Source organism: Ahaetulla prasina, chromosome 3 (assembly GCF_028640845.1).
Source record: "Ahaetulla prasina isolate Xishuangbanna chromosome 3, ASM2864084v1, whole genome shotgun sequence".
NCBI classification, from domain to species: domain Eukaryota; kingdom Metazoa; phylum Chordata; class Lepidosauria; order Squamata; family Colubridae; genus Ahaetulla; species Ahaetulla prasina.
In genome coordinates, this window is record NC_080541.1 from 33297083 (window position 1) to 33309113 (window position 12031).

Genomic DNA, 12031 nt, shown 5'->3' on the forward strand with positions numbered 1-12031 from the left:
CACTAGCCATTGTGTCAGGGGTCAAAAAATTCCACGAGTATGTTTTTGGGCGGAATTTTGAAATCGTGACTGACCACAGACAGCTACTAGGGATACTGGCTGGCGACCGCCCAACGCCTGTGGCACTTTCGCCACGCTTGACCCGATGGACTATATTCTTAGCCGCTTATTCGCATAAGCTGCAGCATCGACCAGGAAAAGAAGTGGGGCATGCAGGCGCGTTAAGCCGATGCCCACTACCAGGGGTGACCAAGACCCCACTCCGGGACGCCCATCCTACTTATTGACTCGTTGGACTCTGGCCCAGTCACATCTAAGGAAGTGGCTCGGCATCATACCGACATTGTGTTAAGGACTGTACTCGGTTGGGTACAGAGGGTGTCAGCCGCGGGCGAACGGTTCAAAGAATTTGTTAAAAAGCGAGATGAGCTCTCGGCTCAAGGGGGGTGCCTGTTATGGGGTGATCGTGTAATAATTCCTGATAAATTAAGGGGAAAGGTATTGGACCTCCTCCACGAGGGTCACCCAGGGATCGTAAGGATGAAGGGGTTAGCTAGAAGCTATGTATGGTGGCCACTCATGGACGCAGAGATTGCTGAGAGGGTAGGGAAATGCCAAGCTTGCCAAGAGTCCAGACCTCTACCCCCAACGGCCCCAGTCAGAGAATGGGAAAAGCCCCAAGGGCCCTGGTCAAGAATCCACATTGACTTTGCTGGCCCTTTTCACGGCCAAACATTCCTAGTGGTTGTGGATGCATTTTCTAAATGGTTGGAGATCATAATCATGAAATCCACTACGGCCGAAGCAGTAATCGCAACTCTGCGCCACCTATTCGCAACTCACGGGTTGCCGGACACTCTGGTGTCCGACAATGGGCCCCAATTCACGGCAGCCCAGTTTGAAGAATACCTGGCAGAGGAAGGCATCCGACATGCCCTCTCTGCGCCTTTCCACCCTGCGTCGAATGGCCTTGCAGAGCGTTCCGTCCGGAGCGCTAAGGAGGCATTGTCCAGGCTCAAGCCAGGTGACTGGCAAACAAAAATAGACTTTTTCCTAGCCGTCCAGCACAGAACCCCAAGCACGGCCACCGGGAAAAGCCCAGCCGAATTGCTAATGGGACGGAAACTCCGGTGCCCACTTGACCGTTTGAACCCCCATTACACACCCGAGGGTTACAAGGGGGAACTAGAAAAGACAAGGGAAATGAGCATAGGCGACCGGGTGTGGGCCCGAAACTATGGGGACGGGCCTAGTTGGTTCGCAGGACAAATAATAAAGATAACCGGCCCAAAATCGTACGTGGTAGAGCTACCAGACAACCGAGTGTGGAGGCGCCACATAGATCAGTTAAGAAAACGAATAACTGATCAAACCGAACCAAATGAAACAAATCATGACCAATACCAATTTGAATCCACAGCTGACAATGACCCGGGGGAGGCGCAAGACTTAGCTGAGGTCCCAGAGTTCCAGCGACGCCATCAGGTCCCCGAGGGAAGCAGCAGGGAAAGTTCCAAAATTAATCCAAGGCCGGATGGCCAAGAAAAAGAGTCGGCCAATAATCCGGAGCCCGTTGGCCCAGAGAAAGAGCTGGGAGGAGAAAACAGCCCCTCCGACCAGCTCAAAACACCACCCAGAACTGAACCGCGCAGGTCAGAAAGAACTAGGAGACGCCCAGGTTATTTGCGTGACTACGTCGAAAAATAACATGTAAATAAATATGTAAATAGAGGCAAAGTGTTTTCTGGGAGGGGAGGAGTGTTATGTATTCATGTTTGTACCTTTAAATATTTGAGCGGGAAATCAGCACGTTGCTGATTGGTCGAAGCCTCCAGCAGAACTGTATAAAAGGAGAGGTTTTTCCCCCCAGCCTGTTGCTGGGTTCACCCTATATTAAAGAGCTGTTGTCACTACCCTGGTCTCCAGCCTCGTTACTTCCAGAACCTAACAATTATATTTCCCTGGATGAGAAAGACAGAAACATGTTTTAAAGACAAAGCAGCTCCCTGCAGCTCCCAGCCCAGGGGTGAAATGCTCCCAGTTCGGACCAGATCGCCCGATCCGGTAGAGATGGCGGCGGGTGGATTGGAGAATCAGTAGCAAAAATCCCTTCCCCCCCATGCCCAGCTGAGCCACGCGATCATCAGAGGGTTTTTGGGTTTTTTTACTTTTAAAAGCATTTTTTTCTTCAGCCGAAAAAATGCTTTTAAAAGTAAAAGAAAAGCCTCTGATGATCACATGCCTCAGCTGAGATCGTCAGCGGCTTTTAAAAGCATTTTTTCTACAATCTCTTCAGCCAAAGAGGTTGTAAAAAAATGCTTTTAAAAGCTGCTGACAATTCCAGCTGAGTTGCCTGATCGTCAGAGGCTTTTTTTTCTTTTAAAGAAAAAACATGCCTCAGCTGATATCGTCAGCGGCTTTTAAAAGCATTTTTTCTACAATCTCTTCAGCCAAAGAGGTTGTTAAAAAATGCTTTTAAAAGGCTCTGACGATCCCAGCTGAGTTGCCTGATCGTCAGAAGCTTTTTTTTCTTTTAAAGGTAAAAAAAATCCTTTTAAAAGAAAACAAAAGCCTCTGACGATCAGGCAACTCAGCTGGGATCGTCAGAGCCTTTTAAAAGCATTTTTTACAACCTCTTTGGCCGAAGAGATTGTAGAAAAAATGCTTTTAAAAGTAAAAAAAAATGGCCACTCCCACCCTGTCACATTACCGTTTTTAACGGTATAAATGTTTTAAATTTTTAGCCAACATATAATAAGTTTTTTAATTTCTGTTTTTATCTGTAAATTGTCATTGTTTTATAGTGGCTCTGAACCACCCTGAGTCCTTCGGGAGAAGGGCGGTATAAAAATCTAATAAATACTAATACTAAATACCCCCCACCAAGCCATGCCCACAGAACCAGCAGCAACAAATTTTACATTTCACCACTGTCCCAGCCCCTCTTCAGCTCCAGGGTGATGGGATTAAATAAACAAAAAATAAAATAAATAAATTAAGACATGGCCCTCAGGACATGATAGGATTAGTCCTCTACCCATCTAGTAACAGAACTCACCACATGGCACCTGGGGAGATACATCACCCAGCAAGACTCACCCAGGCCTGGGACTTAAAAGACAACCTACAAAATTACCCCTGCATGACCCCATGGGAGTCTGACAACTAATCAGAATACAAGCTCTAATTCAAAACCCAACAGAGGGTATAAATCTCTCTCACACACACATCCATGTGTTTTTTTGCTCAGGACCTGTGGTCCTCCTGTCCACCATTAAACCATCTTTTCAAGTCTCCATGTTTCCAGTGTCTTTCTCCCCTCTTGGAACTGAACCCAAATGGACATTTCTTCCAACACTCACATTTGACACTACCTGCCAATCAAGGCTACACAAAGTTTTGGAAGAATTGCTTCCGAACATGTGAGAGCATGGACTCTACCTCTCTCTGTGACTCATTAAAGCCATCCATCTTAGGATGGCAGGGTAGCATTGGAGAGACTTCAGCACAGCCACGCATATGCTGTAGTGAATTGCAAACAGGTATTGCCTTTGTGCTCCTGTTTATCTTCAAACTGAACCGAGAATGTTGACCAGTCTTTAATATGCATTCAATATACATGCAATCATAAATTGTGCAGACTATCAGCAACGGTTGAAAGGTCCCTAATCTTGCACACAGTATCTTTCATGCATGATGATGAATGCCTAAAAGAAATAAGGAATGCAACCATCAAGTGCTGTACAAGCAAATGAGATCATCACATGTAAATTGCTTCTTATCAGAGATTCTCATCACAGAAATGAAGACTTGAAAAGAAAACCTAACAAAATCTGGATTCAATCATTACCTCTTTCTGATAAAAAAGGACCACTTTGAGCAAGGCTAGTATTTGTCCTGACCAATGATTTATACCTATGGGTTCCTACAATTCCCATAAGCTCTTTTCACATATAAAATAAATACCTTTTGAAAAATATTTACACTGTTAACTCTTCACACTGACCCCTAAGGAGCCTTCTGTCCATTTTTATATCCTCTTAATTTATATGTCAGATGATGTCGTTCTTAATCATCTCCCATAACTCAAGAATTATCAACTCTAAGAGAATGATGTCCTTTCTTTTTTGGTCCTCAGACTATGGTCAGCATTGTTTTTCTCAAGACATGGACTGAATTTCAGAATTTTAAAACAGTTCTGGTGGTAGGCCCGTAGTCAGGGTCCATAGATTTTAACAGTAAGTTTTCTCTGATTTTTTTATACATTTAATGCTAACTGAATTTATTTTTAGGCAAATATCACACTAAGCCATCGGTGAAACAAACCAGATTAGGATTTACTATTTCATTCAAAGCCAATTGGTATGAAAGCTCGGTCTTTTTGTGTGTTCTATGTTCATATCCATGTTTTTAAAAAATCTGTAATAGTGGAATCTTCTCCATGCATGAGGCCAGATTTCCAGACTACAATTGTTTATCAACAGGCTTAGAAAAAAAAACAATGCAGAATAATCAAGAAACATGGTAGGCGGATTTCTGTAATTTTCTTTTCTTTCCTATCAAGCAACACCTGCTGGCAGCGTAATAAAGTCCATCATTTTCCCTAATGTGGAGTAGAGCAGAATTCTGCAAGAATAAACAACTTGGATCAAGACAGGGTATAGTAGCTTCTTCAGTGTAGGGACTATCCAGGTGCGCAATTTCAACTCCCATAATTCTTAACAGTATTTAGATTTGGTGAAGAATTCTGGGAGCTGAAGTTCTCAAGGTTGAACAAGATTTGCTCAAGGCAATTATTCTGATTAGTCAGAAGTAACTAAGCAGTTTATAAACAGGTTTTCTAGATCCAAAATTGTTTGACTGATAGAACATACTTTTGATAGTAAATCTTCATATAAAAGAGTCGGCATTATTATTAGACAGACTTTTAAAATTCTGTGAATATTTATGCATTTGGTATTATAAGACTTCATTAACATTTAGTGAAAATAAAAACAATTGTGATATTTTATCCAAAAAAACCCAGAACTTGTAAATGGGGAGTCAAATTTTCCATTATATTTTTTGGATTGTAATGTTTGCATCAAGTTTAAAAGTGAACTTTATTGTTCTTGCTTGTGATTGATGGATAGAGATGTATTTAAAATATATAATCATTTGCTTACTAGAATCTTACAACATCACCCAAACATCATTATGGAAATATAGGTTGAATTAATTGCTATTGTGTTTATACAGAGCTGGCTAGATGATCTTATAAGACAGTATAAATCATAATGAAATTGGGTTGTACCATTTATATAAATGGCCTCTCATTATTCAAAAGTGTAAAGAGTTTATAGCATTCAAATACTAGCTAACTAAACTAGTATTCTAATACCAGCTATATGTAGAAGATGGAATGGCAGAACCTGGTGGTGGAGGGAAAAAGGGGATCAGCCAAGAGTCCTTACGTAGCCACAAATGAATTAAATCCTTAAATGCCATTGGCACTAACTTTAACCAAATGTCAAATGTTCATTGAGAAAATTCCTGTGCACTTCAAAAGATTGTCCTGCTACCCCCGATATCTTTATTGTGCTTTTGATTAACTGGCAGCCCTGGGGTATATTTGTAAGAGATGTTCTTGAAGCCCCTGTGTCTATTAAAAATACTAGTTCTTGCTGTTTTGGTCCCATTTGAATGTTTGGTGGAATGTTTTCACCAAAAGTGCTTGGTGGAACCTTAATTGAAACTTCATTGTGGATCCTATCTTTTGTGCCCAACACGTCTATTCAAACCCCAAATAACTTGGTTTTTGACTTGCATAGGTTAGTGTTGCTGACTGATTTTCACTAAACTAAGCCAATTTTTATATATGTTGCTTGAAATGCCACACCACAGTGCCCTCTGCTGGTCCAGTTAAAACTAAATTGAACACTAAATGAAATTAGCGATTTTTTTAAGCAATCTCATCCTAATATTTACAGCAATCTATTTTCAGTCACCTAATTACTGTTTCACACCAATTGGGGAAATTACCTCTGTTCTTTTATTGAAAATGTCATCAATTTATTTACCAAAAATGCTCCAAAATGCAATTTCCTCCCATTCAGTCAAACCATAGTGGCCAGAGAAGCTCACAATAACAAGATAATAGAAACTTCACTACTAAACATTAAAACAACAACAGATTAGCAGACAAGGTCAGCAATTTCTCAGCAAAAGTAAATGAAGTAAACATCATATAAGTAAATGAAACCTTTTGCTTGGCACCAAAAAGGGTTAGTGAACTAGAGCCCAGCATGTATCTTTAGAAAGAAAGTTTCACAGAGACCAGATAAAAGAATTAAGATGTTTTCCAAACCTCCTTGAGAAGTGGGTCTTCAGATGTAAAGAAAATCATTCACTTAGCATCTCAAGAGCTGCTTTTTCCCAGGGAAGATTGAATGGTTGCATATCAAAGAAGGGCCAGATGATTTATCTATGATATCCTTGTAATCATTTTGCAGTAGCTCTCAAGCTCTAAAGCAGAGGTCTTTCCATAATCCACTACCGATCCTTTACAGATGTACACTGGCATCTTTTGTATAACCCTCCACACTCACTCTCCAAAATGTCAGGAGACTTGCCTGCATTCCAAACTGACATCAAATCCCAGGCAGTACTTCAGTCTCTAAGAAATGAGATGTGCCATTTCCATTTGGCTCAATGGCTGTCAATGGCTTGCCTTTGTGTTGAGTCCTCCATTAGACAAACAGTGTGACAGATGTCAAAGGGAGCCATGTTTGGGAGGGATGTAGCCTTTAAGATTTGAACAGGATGCCTTAAGCTTCTCCAAGTAGTCCTTGGTTAATGATGGTAACTGAGACTTGGATCTCTGTCACTAAGCAACACTCTCATAAACTGCTATATCACATGACCATGAGAACTTATGACAGCATTTTCAGCAGTTCCAGCCACTGTTGTTAGGCAAATCCCATACAGTTCTAAAACATGATGTCAGATGATCAATATTTTTATCCTCCTGCTGGCTTCCCCATTGACTTTATTTGTCAGAAGCTGGCAATGAAGGCCATAAATGGCAATCACATGACCACAGAGCACCGCAATCATTATAATTGCAAGCCAATTGCCAAGTGCCTGTATCTTAATCATGTCAACATAGGGATGTTGTGATGGCTACAACTTTGAGGATTGACTGTAAGTCTCCCCATTCGATGCCATTGTAACTTCCTTATACACTATTATTCGATGCCATTGTAACATTGCCTTATACACTGTATATTGCCTTATACACTGTAAGCTGCCCTGAGTCTTCGGAGAAGGGCGGGATATAAATGTAAATAAATAAATAAAAAAAACTTCTGTGACTGAAGGAATGATTGCTATCTGAGGACTACTTGTACAATACTCTCCCCATTGAAACAGAATAAAAGTTTGAGCTCTGCCAACAGGGTTGTTGGCAGAAACACTAGAAGCTGCAAAATGGTTGCTGATAGACACCAATTTTTCTCCCCTCCTCTTTTTCAAGCCATTCAGCATATTACATGTCCCCTGGCTCCTTCTTCCCAAATAGCTTATCATCTCTCACAAAATACTCTAACATGGTTATGACAGCTGATGCCCGCATTCAAGATGACCACATTCAAGACTCACATTCTCTATCTTCTAGGTCATATCAAGTTCTGAAATTTGTCTTTCTTCATACATGAAACTTTAGTTGGTAAATCTAATGAAGACTCTGAAATAGAGTGCCAGAGAAAGCAGACATGGGGTAGGGATGGGGAAGTATTTATATCAGTGTTGGCAAACCTTTTCAGCACTGAGTGATAAGCACGCACAAGGGGGGGGAGCACCGGAAACCAGAAGAGCATCACCCCAGCACGCACATGCGGGAGCACCAGAAACCGGAAGAGCAGTTCCCCGGCGTGCATGTGCACACCGGGAAGCTAAGTTTCCCGTTTCCGGCGTGCGCATGCATGCCAGTCACCTGATCTTCCAGTTTCTGTCATGCATGCATGCGCAAACACCAGCTGGCCAGTGGGCATGCATGCGCCAGAACCCGGAAGAGCAACGGGTGACGGCTGGCATGTGCCCTGGGAAATGGCTCTGCATGCCACTTCCAGCATGCACGCCATAGGTTCACCATCATGGATTTATATGATGTGTACATAATTATTCCTGATTTGAAAGTCATTCTTTATAGGTACTAGCATAAGCCAATTGTGCTTCCATTGTAGTTTTCTATGCCAGATACTCTTTTACAATTCTTTACTATACTTTAGGGAGTTCCAAGCGGCATGATAACGAGGTTGGATGTTGCAACGGTGCCAGATTTATTAAGAAGAATATTGGCTCATAGTAAAACTTGCTCTGGGGCTGAAACAAGCAAAGGGAGGTCCCTCGTCCATTTATTTAATTTGCATTGCCACATTTATTTATTTAAAAATTATATTCCTGCTGTGCCTTGTACAAGAAGAACACCTGTGTGTTACAGGGCTGTCTGACTTATCCAAGAATAATTTTCCTGTGTGGCTGTAACCACTTAAAAATATGTTATTCCTGGGCGAGCTGAATTCATAAGGGAGACATTCCAGATCTTTTAATAAACAGACATATTAGATGGCTTAAGAGACTGGCAACAGGTGGCAATATTTTTTAACGTCTTATGATGTCAGTTAGGATATAGAGCACTCCATATATATATATATATAATGGGGTTCATTTTAGCAGTTTGGTTTAAGGAGCAGTTGGCTGGGATTATTCTTGCTCCAGTTTAAGCTCGTTTGACATGTCTAAATAATTCACCTTTGGATTCCACCAATAAAAATGTAACATGAATAATACATTTTTTACCTGCCCAAGATATCAAGAACTATTGCACTGTGAGCTACCACTCACCGGTGGTTCTCTTAACTATGAAAGGGTTAATATTATGCAATAATTAGGACACAACTGCCCAGGAATGGCCATTAGTGATTTATTAGTAGTTGTAGACCACGTGACTTGCAAGAAAAAGTCTCAAATTTAATCTACAACATTTCCAAATATGAGCATGGGATTTACATAGTAAGTAGCTGACATATATGCATCTATACAAGTACATATAAAAAACTGCGGCCAATGTTTTTCTCCTAACAGAGGTTTAGAACTATTAATTGGAGTATGTTCTGTATCCAGGTACATTTGTGTATTTTGCTTGCGCCCGTGATATTCTACAATTACCAAATATATTGTGACATTTACAAACCCACCAAAGGAAGCAAATCATCATAGATTGGAGAACTTGACTACCCCAGTGTAAAAGAAGGAAGTACCTGATTCATGTTCAGGACATGAGGGGATTGGCATTTTCTCCTGGGGAAATCAAAGCAAATTCATCTCTCACCTCAAAGATCTCTATTTCTCCAATGGAAGGAAATCCTATTATCAAATCTTCACCCACCTGCCTGGTGCTGCTACAATACAGCAATGGTGTTTCTCCCTCAAAAAAAATGCAGTGTGCCAGCAGAAATAGCAGTATATGATGAAAGTATAAGGTATATAAAAATAAACTGAATGCTTAGCAAATGGGTACGTAGGAAATAAAACAATGATATATCTTCTTCATTGTTTAACATAGATATGGATAAATGTATAAGGAATGATTGTGTTAGATGGAGATCTGGATATAGTTTTCTAGGCAGATGATACCCTGCTTTGGCTAAGACAGTGGTAGTCAACCTGGTCCCTACCGCCTACTAGTGGGCATTCCAGCTTTCATGGTGGGCGGCAGGGGTTTTGTCTGATACTGAAGCACTTTCCTTTTTTTTAATTTAATTGACTTTTTTTTAAAAAAATCATAGCATTATTTAAAAACATTTTCATTAGGTTTTCATAAAATTTCCAGTGACAATGTAAATTTCTGAAAATATGCTATTCGTATCGCCCGCACATAAGTTTAGTTCACGTTACGTAAGTGAAACTAAATGGCGCTATAGTGCGACCACAAACAAGAGCCTCGTCCCAGAATAGCTTGCACATCTCCCCCCACACCGCCCAGCTGTAACAGACAAGCAGAGCTGGTAGCTGGCATCCCCCCCCCCAAACCCAATCCACGATGCGTGAGAGGCATGCTTAGCTGTAGAGATGGCACTTATATGGCCTTTTCTTGTTTAGAAGACTTAACTTTGCATGCGTTTGGATGCCTTCAAGCTTAAAGCAAAGTGCAAGCTGTTACCTTTAAGGTCCTTGGTAGTGGTTTCTTGTGCTTTCAGGTTGACAAGTTAGAGTCCATTAGCATTTGGCAGACTACAAATATTGTCAGTAAATAAATGTACTTGGAGCACCTTGCTCAAAGAAGACCAGAAACTGGATTAAAGTGGGGCAGATGTTACTTTGCTGGTGCCAAAGTCTACTGAATTTTTAAAAGCCACTTGAAAAGTTGGCAGAGACATATTTGATTCAAGCATTCCTTTAAGCTCCCTAAGCTAAAGCAACAAGTGCCCCCTTTTCCACATCTGATATACGTTGAGAAAAAATGTTTTTTTTTTCAGGGTTTTCCTGAGCCTTCAGGCTCCTCCTGATCCTTTTTCAAATTACTGTACAGCAATGACAGTAAACCAGGGAGAATTATGATTAGGTTAAATTCTCTGCAGCTGCAGAGGATGAATGCAAAATTTTTAGTTGAAGAACCATAACTTCTGGACTTAATTTTCTTATATGACACTATGACCTGCAAAGAGAGAAGAGAAGAGAAGAGAAGAGAAGAGAAGAGAAGAGAAGAGAAGAGAAGAGAAGAAGCAACATCAGATACTATTGATTTTTCTCCACAACATCAGCCACTAAGAAATTTGCAACTGCTCTACCCAATTCATCTGGCATTAGAGGACAGAAATAATGGAGCCTTGAGACAGAGAGAAAACTAAATGGAACAGCACACAACAGAATATAAAGCAGGTTGGAGAGGCATCAACACATTGACAGACACAAATATGAAATAGAAAGTCAACGAATCTAATACCACCTTTAAGACTAACCAATTTATTAGGGCATAAGCTTTTGTGAGAAGGGCCTAATGAAGCAAGCTGCTCCTCACAAAAGCTTATGCCTCAATACATTTGTTTAAATCTTCAAGGTACTGGCAGACTCCATGTCGGCTCTGTTGCAAAGACTAATACAGCTCTTCTTCCCATCTCCATTATGAACCAGGTACCTATCCTATTACAAATGAAAATAGATATCTGATACAAAAAAAATCACAAGAGTTTATATAGATAATTTATTACATTGTTTATTCATTTCCACATGTAAACAGGAATGAGATTAATGAATACATTCATAAAAATTGTATTGTGGCAGCAGCATTTGAATTGTCAGCAAGCAGAACAAAATGGGGGATATTTGTTTTGGGATTAAAATTAAGCTCAACTTTATGGATGCAGTTTATGAAAGATATGGTACAGCACAAGTGTAAATTTGTTGGGCTGATACTTCCCTCAGTCCACCTGGTGAACAATTGGGGAATGGCCAGAACTCTGGGTGCATGTCACAGTGTGAGCCAAACACAGGTTTTGCCCTCTCTCTTCTGAGCTGAACTGAAACCTTATGGTCTCATATTGCCCCAAAATTCCTATGATACTTTATAGCATTCCATAATCAGGACTGTCTACAATAATGATTATGCAAGTCATTTTCAACTCCTAGGAACCACATAGATAGATTTTCTCCATGATGATCTATCCCTAACTGTTCTTTCAAGTGCCCCAATCAAGCACTCATAACCCCTGAAACTTACATCCACCTTACTGCTGTCATCATTTTTTATTTTCTTCTATTTTTCCAGCATTCAAGCTTTCTCCAGAGTGCTAGGTCTTCACATAATGTGTCCAAATCAAATTCTTTCTTGGCCAAGTATGATTGGACACACAGGGAATTTGTCTATGGTACATAAGCTCTCAATGTACATACAATAACAAAAGTGATAGGTCATATGCGGTATCATAGATCATAGTTATAAAGTAGGATTATAATCATAATTATGTTTTTACATTATAATTATGATTATAAT